This window comes from Tyto alba, unplaced genomic scaffold (assembly GCF_018691265.1).
Source record: "Tyto alba isolate M040663 unplaced genomic scaffold, T.alba_DEE_v4.0 Super-Scaffold_1, whole genome shotgun sequence".
Lineage (NCBI taxonomy): Eukaryota > Metazoa > Chordata > Aves > Strigiformes > Tytonidae > Tyto > Tyto alba.
In genome coordinates this window covers 3641196-3656895 of record NW_024881261.1, presented here as the reverse complement: position 1 = coordinate 3656895, position 15700 = coordinate 3641196, and the positions used below count along the sequence as shown (strand labels likewise).

The window sequence follows — 15700 nt, the reverse complement described above, 5'->3', positions numbered from 1 at the left end:
AAAAAGGGACAGTGCACCTATACAGGCTCTTGAAACTGTACTTCAAACAAGAAAGCACAGTTTACAATATGCTAGTTATCCTTAATCCAAAAGACTGAACTCACATATACTTTAAGACTGTTTACACTTAACTTACATTTCATTAAACAAACTCACTGGATTGTGAGACAGCATTTCCTTGTTTTGAAATTCCAACAGTAGCTCAATAAATCAGCTGTTCCTCTGTACACTCAATATGCTTTTCTGAAGATTTATGTCAGCCAATTGTGGTAGTGAAGTCAGATAATTTTAGGGTTATAGTATTTAATTGATTTATTGAGAAATGTGTCTGAATTGGTGATTGTTACAGCAGTGCCCTGATGGAGCCCCAATTGCGTGACAGTCAGAGCACCCCGCCCATGAAATGCAATGATTTTTAAATGATTTGGAAAACTGTAGATGTTTTTTAAAAAGTGAAATTATGAGGAGGCTGTTGTAGACTAAGCAAAATTGTAATTTTGTTATAATAAAAAATAGCTGACAACTCCCCAGTGCCTTCAGACATTGTTAAGCACAGATTGTGACTGAGATACCACTGCATTCCTCTAAGTGTCCTGCCCCATTGCTTGTGCAAATTCAAACATGTTTTCCCTTTCCCCATGCATAACAGCAACAATATTGAAATTCTGCATCTATGTGAACTTTGCAGAAACTAGATCCCACTAGAATGCCAAATATATGCTTCAGACTATCCTTGGCATTCAGCAAACACATGGGAGTCATTTATTGGCATGAATATTTAGAAGCAGTGTTGATTACCGCTTTAATATTAGTGCATTGGTTCCAAACCCCTTAAGATATACATACTATAGGGTTTTGAAAGAGTAAAATACAATTAATTACAATACAACACAGTAAATAATTAAGATACTGGAGTAGCACAAATGGCTTCTTTTCAGCTAAAGGCCCTCTGTTAATATGTAAATGATAACTATGTTTATTCATGAGTTCACAATCGTACTTATTTGACAGTCAATTGATGTTAAGAAGTTGTAAAGTTAAGAAAGCAGCTGCAGAATAAAACAGACTGTTATAAGAAAAAAACATCTCTCAGAGAATTCCTAAAGCTGGAACTTCTTATTATCGAGCACAATAATGTCCCCAGTTAGGATGCTGGACAGTTTTGCATGACACCCAGGTTCAGATTCCTGCTTTACCATAGATTTTCCTTTCAAACAAATGGCTCGTTTCCTTGTTTTCCATCTGGAAAGAGATGAAACCATACCTTTTCTTATTCTGACTGGCAGTCATAAGCATAAAAACAGTAAAAATTACACACTGCTCAGGTGGTATGGTGATTGGAAACACATAAGCACTTAAAACCCTAAGCACATTTCTAATGTGAAAGAAAAATAAATATCATTTAGAAAAGGATTTTTAGGTTTGTGGGTGTTTTTTTTCCCTTTTTTTTTTTATTGCATGCACTTGTGAAATGAACTCAGATCTTTTACTTTACCTTTTTTTTTTTTTTTTTTGCAGTGGTGGTAGAGTCTCCCCTAAAGTATTTGCATGGTTCTGCTACAAGACCTTAAAAGCTCATTTTGGATCTCAGGAAGCAGCATAGTACTTTTCCCCTTATAATCAATAATTTCAAAACTGTGTTGGAAGATTAAATGAGACTGACTGTAAATACAGATATTAGATTTCTGGTTTATATTTTATGTTTAGAATAATCAAAAAAGCACGTTGTGAGGGCACATACTCTTCTGCTCGGAACATTTCAGAAAGAACCACTTATTATAAGACTTTCTTAAGAACCACAAAAATTAACTTCCATGCTGATACCACAACTTATTCCCATGTTAATTCCTTTAAAATTATCAAATGTGAAAGTAAAGTGAACCTTATGAGAGTAGCATTATTTAAACCATAATAAATAAACTTGTATTGTTTTACCTTCTTTTCTCTACAGACTTACGTTTTCTAGTTCTTTCTACTCTTAAACTACAATTTGCTGCTTTCTTTTTGGCAATGTTTGGCAAAGAAGATTCCACCACTGCACATAAACCATCCCCTGATATCCCAAGAGGCAGAACTGACTTCAGGATGACTGAAATAGTACTGTCCATACATTTCCCCTCTTATTTAGAGGATTTACTTTCAAAAGCTACATCAAATTTTATCAGAAGAAAATGAAAAGTATTTCCCCCATTAATTTGTTTTTTGCTTGTTTGCTTGCTGAGGAATGTTGGTTTGAATTGGCATTAGTGAAACTTAATATTCCAAAGGAAATTAGTGAAATGGTAAATTAAGGCCAAGCAAGAATTCTCTCCGATAAAGCAGATTAAAAAAATGAATAAAGCATTACTTGAGCAACTGGAGTCTGGTGAAGCTGTAGCCTATTTCTGAGTCAGAGAAGTTCTCTTGTTTTCTTATAATGGAAATAAAATCACTTATGCACTAGTAAAACTAGTTTAACTAGTACATATTTTTAAAGTACTATTAATTTTTTCTCCCTTTTAAATCACATTGATCTCCTGATCTTCATATAGAAAGATAAAAGAAAGGATGGTTTGGGGAGTAAGGGCTTCCCCTGTGAACCTGGAGATGGTGTGGGGAGCCCAGCTCTACCACGGATTTGTGTCTTGGGTGGGACAACTGCAATTCTTTGTGGGAAACAGCAAAACCCTTAATTTGAGCCAAACTGTTACATCTCAACTATTTTTGTGCTTCATTTACCCTTTCTACCTCTTTCCTCCAACGTGCCTCTGAAAAATGGACATGGCAACAGTTTTCATCCTCCTATCTTTGTCTACTTAGCACATAAACTGTTTTAAAGGCATACTTCCTAAACATAGAGGAGAGGAAAGAGGCACCTTCCTTCTCGTGAAAGCATCAAGGCATTACAAGAACAGTGGCTCAAAAATAGCAGTAACCCCTTTTTTTCTTTTAGTTGTTCATTTTGTCACATCACCATGAAGACCAAGAGAGAGCCTCAGTAGCACATTTTGAACTCCTCATATTTTCAAGAACTACTTTCTAGTAATAATGATGTGTTAGTCTAAGGGGGGGGGGAAAGTCAGTTTTTATGCCTGAAATACTCGTAGCTGTCCATTTGGAGTAGATTTTTCACCTTGGTGGGATGCCCATTCTGGAATTTGACTACAACGTAGTTGTCACTGAGCATACTTTCTGCACAATAATCAAGGAAAAAGTCTTAATCATTGCTGGATCATCTCTTCCTTTGGGCTGTGGAGTTGGCATGCACCGTGATCACACTGCGGTGCTGCAAGCCTTTCCCTTGATACTGACTGTTGAGATTGGGTAGAATACTTCAAGTCATATCTTATTACATTTGAAGAGACAGAAAACTGTTGAAGTGGACTGTCCTAATGCATATATCTTTGCAACTTCCTCTCTGCAAAGGATAAAGGATTTTATTGGATTAAGATATATGAGTTAGATCAGCACGTACAACTTTAAATAAAAAAAATATTTCAGTGATTACATAATAGAAATAAAAGGAAATATCTATAGACAAGGGAAATAGTGGAAATAAACTCAAAACAGCAACATTAATTCATTTGGAAAGAGAAATGCATTTTCAGCTGTATCAGATGTCCAAATCCAATATATGAGAACAGAAATAAGCACAAGAAATAGAACAAAAGGGATGATTTTGCTTCTCTGGTTTCAAAGTTTTAAATTATATCCTAACATGGTAGACTGAAATAGGCAGGTTTGTTTAATCCAAGAAAGTGGGTTTGAGTCCCTCAAGAGCTCCTTTTAACTTCACTAATGTCAACCTTGCAACAGGGTCAACTTTGCAAGTGTGGTCAAGTTGACCTACACCCACAAAGTGCCTGCCACATGCCAGGCCAGAGTTTGTATGAACTGTCCTGACAGGTCACTGGTGGGACACTCCTAGTCTGAAATGGGTCAAAATTGGCAAGGTGGTAAGGAAAAAAATAATTATAAGGGGAACTATGGATTGCAATTAGTCATAGACATTCAACATGGAGCAATAATAAAAACAGCAAAAACTCATAGACTGTCATACTTAATATTTAGTCGCCTGGGCTTTAGTTTGAAGTAAGAGGAGTCACGTCGTCAGTGACAAGCACAGGAGAAGAGATTCTGGAAGCCACTCCAGCCTTGAACAAAGCCTGTCATCATTGTACCAGACCGTAGCAACCAAGTACAATTTTCCCATAGGGACCGTAAAGAACATAGAGATCCAAGAGACAAGTGTCATTTATTTTGACCAGCTACCACAAAGCCAGCCTAGCTCTGATACGTATGTGGTTGGAGATGGCAGCTTAACACAGTGTTATACAAGGAAGTTGGATGCAGGAGCAACTCAGTGTTTGTTTATGAAAACAGTAATAGGACTAGTGAAGAGACACCTCCACAATGTGGAGAAACCATAATATGTTTCTGAAACTTCAGCATCTATTTAAAATGAAACTAAATACATAGTTCATTCATGCAGAAATTATCTACTCACAACTGGCCACAGCCAGCCAATGAGGACTGTTGCATTTTGGTTACCTGGTTTCCCCCAGCGTTAGCACACATCAAACAAGACTTGATGATGTGACAGTCAAAGTACTCTACCAGGGGATAATTTGGGAAAATTTTTTAATCCAGAGTCTTAAACTGTGCAAAAAGCACCAATGTTCACTCTATGGATAAGACTCTATTTACTTTCTCATCCATGCTCCTGAAAACAGAAGTTCCAACACAAAAAAGTGAGGGTTATAAGTTTATGTTATCTCTTAAGCAGAGCTCTGGAAATGAAGGACTTTTGAGATATATCAGATAGTTACATTACACATATCTAGGTGCTTTTTCTTGTATCTGAAGCACTAACAACAGGAATTAGAAATTGCATAACTGAGGAAAGAGTACATTATTTCCAATAGGGATAAATTCTATGCCATTTTCTGCTATCTATATGAAAATACCTTTTTTTTCCTCTTATTTATCACACACTGATGTTCTGTGTTGGTGACTCCACAAGCTATAAGGTATGTTTATAGGTATCAGATCTTTGGGCTGATATTACTCCTCTACTATCTCTAATGCGCAAAGAGGGAAAAGCTGGGAAATCTATAAGAAAAAAAGCCACCTAGGGAATCTTACCATGATAACTGGAATTCAATCAAACAAATGTAAGCTGTCTACAAAGTATATACATTTAAGATAATTACAATCAGCAGCGAATACTATAAATTGCATGCATTGTTTTTAAATCAATAACTATTTCTTCCTTTTAAGCTTTAGCTTAGAAGCAAACACAAGAGGCTGTTTCTTGCAAACACCTCCAAAATGAAGTGATATTTCATGCGGACATGAGAAGTATAAACATTTAATTCATATTGTTTTGCAAGTTCCTGAGGGCTGTGAATTCAGCTGTGCTTTCCTTACTGTCAAATGACAAGCATGTATCCCTGTGGCTGTATATAATAAGTAACAACAAAGAGAACGGAGTGTTTTGCAGCCTTTTTTTTAATGGCATATCAAAGAATCACAGCCCCTTAACAAATTGGCTGAGCCACTCCAATGATGTAGGAAACCAAAGAACTTCCAAATTTGTTCCCAACTTTATTTTAAATTGATTCTTTAAAAACAGACGGATCATACTCTTTCTTGCTAACTGTACAGATGCAAGATTCTTCTATCTGGAAAGCATAATTTCTAATCTTTTTTTTTTTTTTTTTTTTTTTTCCTTTATCTTACCTCCTTGTAAAGCAAATCAATCTGCTGCTTGGAGGTAGTCAGGCTTTTCCACCCTCTTCTTTTCCTGCTTCCTACACTGCAGTCAGCTATATGTAATCTGCTGCCCAGCACAAAACACAGCAGAAACTTTCCCACATGAGACCCTAAAGCAGAGACAGGGCAAGAGCAGCAGCTCTTCTGCCCCTTCCCTACCTTCCTTACAGGAATAGAAAAGCCCACCATGGAGCTCATGTGACTTGCATAGAATAGGAGCAACAGGACAACCTTGGGAATGAGCCAAATTTAGCCAATTTCTCTTCATAAGATAAAAAGATTTTCAATTAAAATCAAAACAAAAAAAAAATGTTTAGTTGTGCTGCCTATATCACAGGCAGTCCCAGCCTCTGGCCATCAGGTTATTTGGCAACATCTGCCGAAGCTCCTATGAATCTCTGTAAAGGGCTATTTAAATTAACAATTCCTTGCTCACTGTTGGTGTCCCAGGATCCCTATCCAGAGTTAAAAATTCAAGCAAACAATGCTCAAGAAAGAGGAAACTGAGAAGTTAATTGTGCCAGACCAAAATCAATAAAACTGCACAGCTCTAGCACACAGTTTCCTGGTTTCCATGCAGAAATACAAAGCTAATGACTACTCTGGGAAAGGGAAAGCATGCTTACAATTTAGCTACATCCTTTTTGTGAGTTATTCCTGATTTACATTTTTGTAAATTAAAGAACAACCTAACTAAAACATGTTCAAAATGTCATAACATTATGGATCAAATATTTCAGGAGCAAATCCAAAATAACCAGTTTAGTGTTTTAAAGAAATCTGCATCTTCTAAGGCTGAGTTGTTATGCTATGAATTTATTTTGTGTCAGTAAAAAGTCAGGCATGAAAGCTGAATTCAACATTTACACCATATTTTCATTATCAGGCACTGAAATCGCACTAAATCATATTTATGTGCATTTGGCCAACTAAACAGGGACTAATAGAAAATGCACAACTTTATACGTTAAAAAAAGAAACGTAAAATATGTTCTTTCTTTCTTTTTAATTAAATCTAAGCATCGCAAATAGGGCAACCTTGGTTTTGAAAGCAGATACACAATTAGATGCTGAACTATACTGGTTAAAAATAGGTCAAAATCAATACTCCCTTTTCTGGATGAACTTTGAAACAAAAACCTTTCAAAGATTCCTAAAAACAAATTCAAAGAATTATGAGAAAGGGGGACTGGTGTTGCCAACACTTTGAAAAAGCCGATCGGGAGTGAGCTCTGCTATCCTCCGTTTCAGGATGTGGTTTGGGAGAAGGATGCGTGCTGTAACACAAACCAGCCAGTGCGAGGTATTGAAGCCCTTCCTGTATCTTTGCAGCAGGATGGATGCAAACCAACATAAACCAACATTCGGTGTGTATTTATTACACTTCTCTGTGTGCCTGATGACCTGCAAGGAGTCTGCTCCACATCTGGGAGCGGGTGATTCGTTAGCTTCACGAATCGGAAAGGAAGGAAGAAAGGAAAATGCAACAACATATGGCTTTGACTGAATGGAAATGACTGCACCAAACTGTGAACTCAATTTTGTATTAAGAACAACTAATAAAAATAATAAAAAAATATGCGTGCTTTTATCCAGCTCTCATTTATTGTGATGTATCCCAAAGAGACCCCTGCTTAAGGTGCTGCCTGCCATCTCTTTGAAGGACTATCTCCACAAAGCTAAGGCCACCAAATTTTGTCATTCAGGTACCGACCCAACTTCATGGAGCACAGGACTTTCTATGCAGACCATCAGTACAATCGGTAGGTCATCAGTGCGGAAGCAGGTCAAGAGCAGTAGTGCTTTTTAATCCCAGTTTGATGGAGGGGTGTGTTGTTTGCTATCACAGCCCGTTCCCTGAACTGACTGGAAAGACCATGCCCTGCCTGTCCTGACACACTGCAGCCCCACCAACGAGGTCACGCAGGAGGTTGATTACATAAATTCAGATTTTAGCTTTCTGAAAGACCTACAAATATAAAGGTCTTTTTAATAGTTAAAAAAAGACTGGTTGAAGTGTCTGTTTAAAAAAGAAACCCTCCCCTACATTGTTTTTCCTTACAGTGTTGCCCCAAAAAGTTAAAACAGAAATACCCACAGCCCTGTAAGTCTCTGGGAAAGTGTTTGTGTGGCCTTATATTCAGAAAAGGCAACTAGATGTCACACAGCCTTGGAGGTCTGAGAAGCACATGGCAGCTCATCCTCCTGGTACCCCCTGTGCTGCCCTGTCTGCTCGTGGCAGCCTTTTACTATCACCTCTGGACGATGGGTCACTCAGTTAGAGGGATGTTTATCACCTGAAAAGTTCAGGCCCAACATCAGAAATTTTTCCCTTACTCAATAATGGACTAAAACCTGGCACAGGAATTAAATAACCTGGAATTTGCTCAAAGTAAACCTATAGTCATTATACAGCATTTACACTGTATGTATGAATCACAACTGTTCATTTTGCTATCAAACAGATGGGAGCAAAAAGTATCTCATTGTTGGAATACATTATGTGCTGCTTAAACAATGCTTTGTGGAAGGATGTGCAAAGAAAACAAACATATCTGTTCTGTAGTAAAGTGGTACAAAACAAAACTTAATAGAGCTGGCAGCTAGGAAGCAATTGCAGTGGGTCTGCCTAGTCTTAGTTATTGAACAGAACTCATTGCAGACAGTCCTTTGCAGTTTGGGTAATTATAATGTGAATGAACAGCTGTTGATATTTGCCAATTTAAAATGTACGTGAACTTCTTTGAGGACTATGCCATGTAAATTCAGTAGATCCCATCTGGGTTTAAAACTAAGCATAGCTTTAAAAGTAAAATTCCTCCTCTATGTAAGGACACTGGGGACTGACCTCCTTTTACTAGAAGTTTGATTACAACATCATATTCTTCCAATGTACTCAGAAAATCAAGGTCAAGCGTGGACTGTGTCAAAGACTGTACATCAACTAGCTACCCACTGTCATTATATTTTATGCACCTTACCCCCTTTGTCCTGCCATGCCTTCTGTGAATATTCCCGTCTAATAGTTCTACATTTTACCACCCACGCATCCACTGTGTTTTAACAGAGCTGGAGCTGAACAGCAGACCTGGCCCTCTTTAGAAACATCTCCTCTCCCCTTCTATGCATGTAATTATTGCAGCATACATTTGTGGGGAACCCACAACGTGCTGTACACTGTAGGGGATGAGAATTACGATGATAATTACTTCTAAGTTCCCAATGATAACAAATGACACATCCTCCAGATTATATCTGAGAATGTTCTCTGCAGTGGGAGTTGCCCGGCATGCTGAGGAGGGCACAAGCAGATGAGCACCTTGTATTATGCACGGGGACTGTACGCACAATATATTTATGTATGCTGGGGAAACAGAAAAATCAGGAGAACTGTGTTTCAGGGTCAATAGCAAATGAAGTCCATTCTGAACTGTGCCCATTATAGACATTGTCTGAGCCACCTGCCCACTCCTTATGTCCCTTCAGTATCACCTGCATCCTCAGAGTCTCCGGCGACTGCAACAGTCCCAGGATGGAGGTTTCTCCACATCCATACAGAAGGGTTACAAAGCCGCTGAAGAGCAAAACCAAAAACCACAGTCATCCCCCTCCCAATATTTCCATGGTTCAGCTAACACGGAAAAAAAAAAAAAAAAAAAAAAACAGCAGTAATTGTGTCCACTGAGAAGCAAAGTGAGATGGCCACCCATTTCACTGAACTGAAAGTCAACTCAGAGTGCTTCAAGAAAGCCCATAAATTATTCTATCACTGAAAGAGGATTTCAGATGCTTTTTGTCTCCCGTCAATACAAATCTGGCTGGGCTCAGTAAGTTATATTAAATGCACATGTATCTCCTTCAAGCCACATTTCATGTTCTCCAAACATCTTTCTCTAAATTAGATCCTTTCATATTCCTTGAAAAGCTCAGTTCTTAATTAGGAAAGAGTTCTGATTTTCCATTTTCATTAATTCATTTGATTTCAAGATTTTGAAGCCAAAGTAATTGCAGCTAAATGAAATTTATTGAAAGGCAAAAAGATACAGTCAGTTTCAGATAATGAGAAATATAAGAATTTTTTTAATGCAAGTAAAGGGTAGGTCTAAATATCCTGCCTAAACTAAATCCTTGACATTGCAACAATCTCCAGAGAAGCAATGATATATGCTTTGCTTCTCTGAATGAACTCAGAGGGTTGGCTAGATTATTGCTTAAATCACTTAATTATTTGGCTTAATTCACATGCTGTTCTTCACTTTCAGATCCTTCCCGCTCCCCTCCAATCACATTGCTCCACTGCACCAGGGCTGTGCCAAGATCTTTGAGCTCAGACTTCATTCTCTCTAAACATCTTTTCATATTATGTGGCTCAGATTAAATCTTCTTCGCTAATTTGTTATTGCAATCACAGATGTGCTTCTGGATTCAAGTTCCCTTTTGCATCACAAATACTGGAACACAAACCAGAAGTGAGGAGTCAGTATCTAATTTCCACTCCTTCAAACTGCAATTTGTCTCTGATGATCTTCTGAAGATGACAAATGAGTTAATAAAAAGACAGGTAAAATATTAATATTTTTTAAACAAATGGAAGGGGAAATTTCACCCCAGTCTTGAGCTACTCGAGATAACTTGACAAACTTTCTAAAGCTGTACTTCCAAGACACATGAATCATTTTTATATCCTGGAATGTGCCTTAAGAGAAAGAAGGATCTGAAGATTTCCTATTAAAGCAAATGATATTGGAAACCTGTGGGCAGCATCTCACATTTTCTACTTAATTAGGAAGAGACTTTACTCATAGATACCCCATCTATACATTTACATTCTCATAGAAAATAAGTGACACAAAGTAGTGTGGAAAGCTCAGAAAACTTACCTAAGAAAGTACTCCCTAGAACAAAACCCTACGTTTTATTCTGATACCCAGAGTTTTAAGGTATTAATGACCAGCATATTTCTTGCCACAAAGGCAAAGACTAAACACAAAATGCCATTACCAGTAATATACACAACCCAAAATGTATCTATTAATTATAAAATACGTTTTAAAAGATAGGTAACTAGATTATAGAAGGCCAATATCCGTCTAATTGCTCCCGTAGATAATTTGCTCAAGTATTTTCAGTTGCTAACTGAGCTTATAGAAAATGTTTCATTTCTTATTATCCATAGGTTTGTTTCATAAGAATAAGCTATAAAATGATATTTCTAGAACAAGCTCTCTCATGACATATTAGATCAACTTGTGGGTCTAAAAAATAACGCCTTTATCGAGGTTATATAAATTGGTATTAAAGCTCAGCAAAGATCTGCTTTACACTAAATCATCTAGAAATAGCACACCCTTTCTCCATTGAAGGGCATGAGGTAAATAACTGAAGAGGAGGTAAAAACAGATAATCAATTACTTCAGTTGGCTTCAGGGTTAGTGCTGAAATTTTCAGCCCCTTAGAGAAAAAGAAAAAATCAATATAGCACAGTATTTTGAGATAACAAAGAAAGAAACAACTCAAAGGCATTTGTAACATGTGATAAAAGTATAAAGAAAAGTCCGCTGTCACCTTCAGCTGCTCTACCACAGTGTAAATTAACAAAAATATTCCTGTTTCTTTGCTGAACTCACTGCAGAGTGTTAGAAAACAGAAAAATGAAAATTCTGCAGAAGGCTCGTAAAACGTTTCAATTACCCAACCTCAGCCTTGTGGACCAATTGCAGCAAAACAGAACGAGCCAGAATATTTTTCAGTTCAGCCAGTGGATGCGGGAGTCAAATACCCATAGGGACTGTGGGAAAGCAGACCTGACGGTAGTTTTGAAACTATGGAAGAAATCAGCAGTTGTTCGTAGAGCTATAAGGTGAGGAGCAAGTGGAGTTATATGCTGCAAACTCTATTTTAATTGTGCCTTTCTGGACAGTCGTCTCCCATGATGGGATGCTCTGGTAGCACAGGCAGATCTTGGAAAGAGGTCTGGTGACATAGAACACAATTTTGTCTGCCTTCCCCAATACTAGAAGGCAGTGAATTAGCACAGGTAAGAGAGAATAATAAAGATTGTCCAAGACAAGTCTCTTTTATGGGGTTTTGTCTGAGCAAACACAGTAAAGCTCTGACAACACGCTGATTTAAATGTTGGTGACAGTCTCAAATTCTCTGTTTCTTATTTCAGTTCCAGGGATGTTTTTCCCCCCAGGATTAACTCCAATGAAAATTTAAATACAAGTTTCCCCAGGGATGGGCTATGATACACAGAGTATTTAGGTGTTTGCACTAGATGAGTTGTGCGCCATATGCTGTTGAATTTCCATCAGCTTTGGAGATTTATTGGCTTCTGAGGGAAAATTCTCACTTTTAGACACAGAGGAGCCTTCCTTTTAGACCTTGAACTACAAACCAACCACCTTTTGTAGGGAAAAAATAAAAAAAAAAAAAAAAGTAAAGATAAAATGAAAACAGAAAATTCATATTTTCCATCTTAGCACTGGGAAGAGTTAGTAACCACAAAAGAGATATATTACAGTGGAGCACTGACTGAAAAAATCTGTTGAACACCTGAAAATTTCTAACAATAGGCCAACCACAGCATTATCTGCCCCAAACAAACCACACTCTACATCCCATCTACTTCCTTCATAGCTACTGACACAAAACTGCAGAAAAGATACTGAAAGAAAAAAAAAAAAAAAAACCAAACAACTTACAACCAGCTCTGGACTGAACATTTTTTCGTTCAGATGATTCTTCAAAAAAAAAAAAAAAAAATAATCCCAAGCCCATCATCATGTCTGTGTTCACTGCTAATTAAAAATAAGACAGCTCTGCAACACAGCCCATGTGATCTACCAGGACTTTACAACCCGAATGTCCCAGAATGTGTTTTGAATTACTTCACGCTTATTGTAAACAGTTGAAATTGTCATCTCAGGATTTGGTCTATTTATGATGCACTGCAGTTAAATCCTCTCCTCCCTTCCCCCTTCCTGAAAATCTTTTGAAGCTTTGATGATTCTCGGAGTAACAGATGACACAGATACGAGTCTGCTGCTGCCACCCAACATTGTTTATGGCATTATACTCCCAGAAAGCCATCGAAGGGCTTCTGGTGAAGCCTGATTATTTCTGTGCAACAAGTTTTCCATAAAATCCAGAAAGATATACAAAAGAGACTTCACCCAGCTTTCAAAAGATTAATCTTCCCATGCAAGTACTGTTTACCATATTTTATAACATATACTTTGGAAAGAGGCAATAAGGAAAGTGCTACTACAGGACACAGTCAACAGTTCACATGCACACCATATTATTTTATAACTTGTCTCAACAGAACGGCTTATACATATCTTTCTTGAACCTCCAAAATTCCTCAAAGAAAGAATTTCCTCAGGCTGTCTGCTACTGTTTTCTAAAACTACATTGCATGTTCATAAGAGCCTCTGTCACTGCTGCAGTCAAGCACCTATGAGACAGAGGTGTGCCACTATCTCCGTTTACAGACGAGCAACTACAGCACGGAGAAGCTAATTGATTTGTCCATGATTACATGGGAACTCTACAGCACAACACAAAATTTAACAAGTCCTTCCAGAGCTGTAACTACTTCCTCCCTAAACCAAATAACTTCAGGTTATAAATATCGCAACCTCTGTGGCATCCTGATCCGCCTCTTTGATTTTAGTGTCCAGCCTTGATTTAATAACAAAATTTAAAAAAAAAAAAAACAAAAAAAAAAAACAACAACAAAAGGGTCAGCTTCTGCTAGGGCATTATCTCTTTGCCCAGTTGAGACAATTATAGTTAATGTTTTAGTTGACTATGTATTATTTAGAGTCTGGTTCTAAGTTGTGCAAAACTAATAATTAGGAGAGAAAGACAAGCTATGGGACAACAAAGTCTTCATCCGATGCAAGAAATGGAAGTGTTCCCTATGAAGCTCTAGGTATTTAAAAACTCGGAAAAATCCAAATCTTATTCTTCAAAATGTAGAGATAGTAAAAGTTTGCAAACCAGGTTTTTATAAAGGAGAAAGAATGGTCTCCACTTTACATCAAATCATAGAAAATATGGCTTATGGACCCCAGAGGTTCCCTCCCCATGTAAGGATCAATTATACCTCTCTCATTAGCAGCTGCTTCTCTGGATTTTCTGAAAATCAAGTGCACTCTGAGAGACTTCAAAGCTTCCCTTCCTCACTAAATGCATGTAAATACATCCTTTTCTCATTATCTTCATTACTGAGCTCTTACTTGCTTCCTTGTGGGGCCCTTCTTCTTGTCCCTGCTAGACGGGGAGCATATCTAACAGCGACACAGAAACTAATCACTCCCTCTTATTGTCCTGCAGCCATTTACATACTGGAAGATTTATCATGTCTCCACCCAGACTCTTCCTCTCTAGACTGACAGCCCCAACTCTTTGGTCTTCACCACGGGCTGTGGTTTCAGACCTCTAACCATTCCCTGCTCTCCTTCCCATGTTCTCCTTGGGTGACCTATCTCTCTCATTTATTTTAATGGCTGTTCTCCTTCCTGGTAATTATTCAATGAGGATCTAGCATGAGACATGTACAGTCTCCAGGGCTGCAGTCTCCTGTGAGATTCAACGCCTCAGTGGTCTGATCCACAGCCTCTCACCTACACGCATGAATACTCCAACCACTAGATTATTAATGCACATGTTTGCACCCCACTGTTGCTCTTGAGCCATTCAACAGCTTATTTTTTTTATTCCTTCTCAGAAAGTAAAAAGTCCAAACTTTCATTGAGGTATGCACCTAAACTATTGAATTACTACTCCCTTACAGCCCCCCTTTTTTTTTTTTTTAAAAAAAAAAAAAAAAAAAGGCAAAAAATTTAAAAAAAGCCTGTGTGCTGCACCGTGTTGCGTATATAAATAAAATTCAACCCACACCAAGTGTATGAAACTTTGCCTGTTAAAACATGACTTCTGCTTTCTGTACTCCAGAGTCAAATAAGTTAGCAGAATGCAGAGGAAGGCTTCTGGAAGGGTTCATTAGTGACCCTATAAATAGCAAGTGTTTGCCAGATATGGGTACCACTATGCTATTTTGCAAAGCGTCAGTGAACATGGTATGTTTAGAGCAGGACTTAGAAGCACAGGAACAAGCCAGAGTCTTCTGGCAGGTTTAAAAGCATATATAGTCTTTTTGGAAATTTTTATCGAGGCTCATCAACATATAAATAGAGAAGGGCTCTGCAGGGCTTCCCCCTACTGCACTGATTTCCTGAGATGACGAGGGAAGGAGCGTTTTAGAGCCATATCAGAAAACTTAAATGAGAAGACCTGCTCACCAGAAGAAGACTGAACAATTTTAGAGAGGAACTCAGATGGATAACTTATTGAGGTGCGCAAGAAAACAAAATCTGAGGACTGAATAAATTGGTTACATTTAGAGAAACATTTAGGAAGAGCAAAGGTGCCATGTGTGTACGCATCCCCTGAGGGACTGCTGGGCAACTGACTCTGAGCTGCCCTAGTTGAGGGACGCTGCATTATTCCCTCAGACAACAGTCACTTGGTTTTACATAGCGACTCTGTTTTTAAAGAAACCTAAATTTCATGACACATTTGATGAGGCATATCAACTGCTCGCCCCCCCAACAACTCAATCAAATTTTAGTTTGCAAATCAAAATTCACAGATAAAAATACCTTCCACACGCAAACTTCACCTTAGGTTAAACACGGGGGACAAGTTATTCCTTTTCCATGTATATGTGACGGTGACATTGCATCAACAGACAAGATACAGCTCCCTAAAACTGAAGAAGCAAATTTGCACATTCTGAGAGATGCAGAGGAATGATTTTGTGGTATAGGTAAAGGCAGCAATAAATTGCCATATGACTTTGTTTTATGCTGAATAAATTTCTCAATAGCTGACTGTCAGGTGCCAGAGAGCACACCAAAAGAACAGATCATGAAAG

General features: G+C 38.0%; 1 protein-coding gene across 1 annotated transcript in view; it reads right to left on the bottom strand.

The window, feature by feature from the left end:
* The window catches only part of ADAM12 (ADAM metallopeptidase domain 12), a 187449-nt gene that overhangs the window by 140911 nt on the left and 30838 nt on the right, over positions 1 to 15700 (bottom strand). The window lies entirely within an intron of this gene.